The sequence below is a fragment of the Littorina saxatilis genome, linkage group LG4, assembly GCF_037325665.1.
Source record: "Littorina saxatilis isolate snail1 linkage group LG4, US_GU_Lsax_2.0, whole genome shotgun sequence".
NCBI lineage: Eukaryota > Metazoa > Mollusca > Gastropoda > Littorinimorpha > Littorinidae > Littorina > Littorina saxatilis.
In genome coordinates, this window is record NC_090248.1 from 41,426,583 (window position 1) to 41,432,849 (window position 6,267).

Consider the following 6,267-nt stretch of genomic DNA (forward strand, 5'->3'; position numbering starts at 1 on the left):
GTGTGTGTGTGTGTAGATGTGTGCGTGGTGTGTGTGTGTGTGTGTGCGTGTGTGTGCGTGGTGTGTGTGTGTGTGTGTGCGTGTGTGTGTGTGTTTCAGTATTTCTTCTTTTTGCATTTAGGGAATATTTGACGAATTGTATTCCGGTAGACTTAAAATCAAGACGAGGGTCAGTGTGATGGTGTGTGTGTGTTTGGGGGGGGGGGGGAGGCGTGTGCGTGCGTACGTGTTTGTGTAGGTTCGTTTGTCCGTGCGTGCGTAGGTGCGTGCTCGCTTGCGTGCCTGCATGCGCGCGGCACAGTGCGTGTGTGTTTATTGTTCTACAGCGTTTCACATGAAACTACAGGATAGATGTTCATAAAACTGTATATGTGAATTCTTCCAAGTAATCCCCTCTCTCTCTCTCTTTCTCTCTCTCTCTCTCTCTCTCTCTCTCTCTCTCTCTCTTTCTCTCTCTCTCTCTCTCTCTCTCTCTTTCTCTCTCTCTCTCTCTCTCTCTCTCTCTTTCTCTCTCTCTCTCTCTCTCTCTCTCTCTTTTTCTCTCTCTCTCTCCATTAATACATCAACCATACACTGCACACAGAGACAGACAGACAGAAACAGACAGACAGAAACAGACAGACAGAAACAGACAGGCAAACAGACAGACAGAAACAGACAGACAGACAGACAGACAGACAGAGACATAGACAAAGACAGACAGAGACAGAGACAGAGACAGAGAGATGTAAGGAAGTAAGTGTAAGATGTGATGTATAGCAAGATGTGTGTGCATCTAACTCGGATCGATGTGTCTCTGACATCAGCACGCCCCAAGGGCGGAGGGTATCAAGAAAAATGAGCTGTGCATCGTACCATGGGGAAGGTCCCAGACGAAGGAACCTAGCGGTCAAGCGTTTGGGGGGGTTGGAGAGGGGAGGGAGAGTGGAGCCGCTGTGCATCGTACCATGGGGAAGGTCCGAGGAATCTGACGAAGAAACCTAGCGGTCAAGCGTTTGAGGGTGGTGGTGAGGGGGAGGGAGAGTCTAAGGGAGGGAGAGTCTGAGGGAGGGAGAGAGGGGCTGCTGTGCCGCCTGCTTTGGGGGAAGGTTTGAGGATTTAGACTAAAGGAACCTAGCGGTCATCGTTTGAGGGGGGTGGTGAGGGGGAGGGCCGAGAGTCTAAGGGAAGGAGAGTTTGAGGGAGGGAGAGAGGGGCTGCTGTGCATCGTACCATGGGGAAGGTCCGAGGAGTCTGACGAAGAAACCTAGCGGTCAAGCGTTTGAGGGTGGTGGTGAGGGGGAAGGAGAGTCTAAGGGAGGGAGAGTCTAAGGGAGGGAGAGTCTAAGGTGGGAGAGTTTGAGGGAGGGAGAGAGGGGCTGCTGTGCCGCCTGCTTTGGGGGAAGGTCTGAGGATTCAGACGAAGGAACCTGGCGGTCAAGCGTTTCAGGGGGTGGCAGAGGGGGGTAGCGGGGGAGGGTTTGTGGAGAGGGAGGGAGGGTGGGGATGCTTGATAGACTGTGTGTGCAGTCTGCTATTGGGGAAGGTCCAGGAAATAAGACGAAGGTGGACGTGAGAGGGTGGTGGAGGGATGGATGGTGGGGCTGCTTGATAAATTCATGTCCTGAGAGTAAAGAACAAGTCGCGTAAGGCGAAATTACTACATTTAGTCAAGCTGTGGAACTCACAGAATGAAACTGAACGCGGCACTGCATTTTTTCACAATGACCGTAGTCCGCCGCTTGTGCAAAACGGAGTGAAACTGACGAGCCTGTTTAGCGCGGTAGTGGTTTCGCTGTGCTGCATAGCACGCTTTTCTGTGCCTCTCTTCGTTTTAACTTTCTGAGCGTGTTTCTAAACATATCATATCTATATGATTTTGGAATCAGGAACCGACAAGGAATAAGATGAAATTGTTTTTAAATCGATTTCGGAAATTTAGTTTTGATCATAAATTTTATATTTTTAATTTTCAGAGATTGTTTTTAATCCAAATATAACATATTTATATATGTTTTTGGAATCAGGAAATGATATAGAATAAGATGAACGTAAATTTGGATCGTTTTATATAAAAACAAATTTATTCCAATTTTCAGATTTTTAATGACCAAAGTCATGAATTAATTTTTAAGCCACCAAGCTGAAATGCAATACCGAAGTCCGGCCTTCGTCGAAGATTGCTTTACCAAAAATGTCAATCAATTTGATTGAAAAATGAGGGTGTGACAGTGCTGCCTCAACTTTTACAAAAAGCCGGATATGACGTCATCAAAGACATTTATCGAAAAAATGAAAAAAACGTCTGGGGATATGATACCCAGGAACTCTCATGTAAAATGTCATACAGATCGGTCCAGTAGTTTACTCTGAATCGCTCTACACACACACACACAGACACACACACACACACACACAGACAGACACACACACACACACACAGACAGACACACATACACCACGACCCAGTATGCCGTGTGAGATGGAATTGTTTACACAATACATCACGCATTCACATCGACCATCAGGGTGGTGGATGGGGTGGGAGAGGGAGGGTGGGTGGGGCTGCTTGATAGTTTCGTGTTCTGAGAGAGAAAACTGAGCTGTGCAGCCTGCTGCGGCGAAGCAGGGTGTGGTGGGAGAGGGCGGAGATCTATTGTCCTTATGACTTCAAATATGTGGTCATTTAAATCTGAGTTATAAACGCAAGTCCACCTTATGGTGATTGTTTACAACAACCACAACAACGTCAAACTAACTATGATTTGTAGGTTTTTATGGAGATTAATTGATTGGTTGATTGATTGATTGATTGATTGATTGATTGAGTGAGTGATTGGTTGGTTGATTGATTGATTGATTGATTATTTTGTTTATCCCTTCCTTCTTTTCTCTCTTCTCCTTCCTTTCTTCTTTCCTTCCTGTTTTCCTTCATTTAAATAATGGATCCACTCACTCACTCACTAATTAATACGTTAGTTTATTTATCGATTCTCTTGCTTCCCTTCGCAGAAATTCAGAAACCTTGACACTTTGAATTAAATGTGATATGCAAGAATATACAAACTCGGACTTGAGGCATGATATTAATTTTGTTATAACACAGTTTTTATTTTCTGCTGCTAATTGTGTATACCTGTCAAAGGGAAAATAATAATGCTCTTCTCTGATTTACAAGCCTGTGCCGTACCTTTCCTATCTGCAGGATCTTTGACTTGGGAAGGAAACTGTCTCTAAGAAAGGACAGGACTGGGCAAAAAGTGAAGATGTACTAACTGTTGTGGACACTAGCAACCACATATGAGTATGAATTACAAAGAGGGAGGGCATTAACACACATGGGAGTTAATACCTACCGGGATACGTCTGAAGTGGATAAAGAGGGCTGAAGAAGGATGAACCGTGCAGTCTATAGAAAGGTCAGAGATTGTATATGGTGTGCTGACGATGGCTCTCTCTCTCTCTCTCTCTCTCTCTCTCTCTCTCTCTCTCTCTCTCTCTCTCTCTCTCTCTCTCTCTCTCTCTCTCTCTCTCTCTCTCTCTCTCTCTCTCTCTCTCTCTCTCTCTCTCTCTCTCTCTCTCTCTTGCTTATGCCACAACCCTCGTAAAATAAAGTTTTCGAGTTCGAGTTCTCTCTCTCTCTTTCTCTCTCTCTCTCTCTCTCTCTCTCTGTCTCTCTCTGTTTCTCTCTCTCTCTCTCTCTCTCTCTCTCTCTCTCTCTCTCTCTCTCTCTCTCTCTCTCTTTCTCTCGTTTCTCTGGAACTCCTTCCCCCAACAGATAAGAAATGCAACTTCAGTGAAAATGTTTAAGAGACAGTCACGTTCACACATCATTCGTGAATGAAATGTCTTGTTCGATTGTTATTTTGTTAAACATTTTGTACTAGTGTTAACGGATGTGTAGCTGATCGGAGCAACTTTATTCCCAAATGAAAGGTATAACTATGTCAATGTAATTTTGTAATTTTTGAGTTCTCCTTATGTAATTCCTTAAATGCACATTGTGTTGCATTCCATACAATGTATTTCTGTATTTTATATGATTGAATTTATATTTTTATGTGCGTCTGTCTTTATGTGTTGTATAAAGGACAGGTTGGAAGAATAGGCTTTGCCTAAAACCTTTATCCTTTTGTAATAAAGTTCTGAGTCTGAGTCTCTCTCTCTCTCTCTCTCTCTCTCTCTCTCTCTCTCTCTCTCTCTCTCTCTCTCTCTCTCTCTCTCTCTCTCTCAGACATACAGACAGACAGACAGACAGGCAGACAGACAGACAGACAGGCAAACAGACAGACAGACAGACAGACAGACAGACAGACAGACATACAGACATATAGACAAACAGAGAGAAGTAGAGAGAGACAAGACATGACAAGACAAGACAAGACAAGACAAGACAAATTCTTATGCCATTACCCTCGTTAATAAAGAATTTGCGGACTTACACACAGTCCCGTGCAAAGAGGAACTAATTAAATCATGTGTACTTCCACGGTGATATGTGATATGTTTGAGTGTTTTTTATTGCAATTCTTAATTCTTAGTAAATATGATGTATTTTATGTCTGTAACCGCCCGACACTGCATGCCAATTGTCTTTGTTTTCATAAGGACAGTAACATTTTGAGTCTTGAGTCTTGAGTCTCGAGTCTTGGTTTCTTTTGAATATTTAGGCGATGTGAGGCACTAAAATCAAAAAAATTAAACTTGGAGAACTTAGTTTTCTGGGTAGTTATTTAAATGACTTATGAAAAGAAATGAAAAATATGTGAATACCACAGGCACAGGACACAGACTGCCGTTGCTATGGAAACTGGATTTAATAGCGCCATATTGGATTTCTAGGAAACGGTTTTACAGCAACATCATACACCAGAAATGCTTAATATTTGGCACAAAGATACACATGACCTTTATCTATAATCATACAGAAAGATTTAAAAGACTACAGTTGAATTTATATAAATGTTTGAAGTAAGGATTAATGAATATAAATATATATAGACCCCCCCGCGGGTTAGGGGGAAGAATTTACCCGATGGTCCCCAGCATGTCGTAAGAGGCGACTAACGGATTCTGTTTCTCCTTTTACCCTTGTTAAGTGTTTCTTGTATAGAATATAGTCAATTTTTGTAAAGATTTTAGTCAAGCAGTATGTAAGAAATGTTAAGTCCTTTGTACTGGAAACTTGCATTCTCCCAGTAAGGTAATATATTGTACTACGTTGCAAGCCCCTGGAGCAAATTTTTGATTAGTGCTTTTGAGAACAAGAAACAATTGACAAGTGGCTCTATCCCATCTCCCCCCTTTCCCCGTCGCGATATAACCTTGAATGGTTGAAAACGACGTTAAACACCAAATAAAGAAAGAAATAAAGAAAGAAAGAAAGAAAGATTAATGAATATGCGGTTAGAAATTCATTTAATCCTTATTACAAAAATTAATATAAAATTCAACTAGTCTTTAGTTAAAATATCGTTCTATATGATTGTAGATAAAGGTCATGTGTATCTTTGAGCCAAATATCATGCATTTCTGATGTATGATGTCGCTGTAAAACCGTTTCCTAGAAATCCAATATGGCGGCTGTTTCCAAAGAAACGGCGATCTGTGTCCATTGATATTTACAAATTGTTCATTCATTGTTATAAGTCACTTCAATAACTACCAAGAAAACTAGGTCATTCCTTGACTATTCTCCAAGTTTAATTTTAGTGCCACATATGCTCATCACGCAGACTTGCTCTGAGAAACCCGCGATGGTCGCTTAAATTGATGAACGTGTGCGTCAGTTGGGCTTGCACCTCCGATGAGACTTTCTTGAGGGCGTCAAGACAAATTTCCCTTTGGATGTTTCACGGCCGTTGTCTCGACACTTACGCTGATTGCTTTTCTGCACCTGTGTCTGTCTGGAACTAATGTACACCGCCTACATTTTGGTCGGGAAAAATATATTTTTATGTTCTTCTCGTATATATATATACAAGCAACCTTATTTATAAACATACTCTATTAAAAGGTAGGAAAAAACAGTTCCGCACACTATAAACAGATCAGGTTTTTTGTTCTAAAAACATATTGATTGCCTAACCAGCATCTTGCAAGCGAGTTTCGTCGAAAATGTTGAGATTCATTATCTGTATCATAAATGTTTGTCTGTCTGTCTGTCTGTCTGTCTGTCTGTCTGTCTGTCTGTCTGGTTAAAAGACCACATTGTAAATGTAACGTTTAGTTTTGACGAATCAAATGTTCAAATGACCTAATTTTTTTCTTCTTTTGTAGTTTTTATTA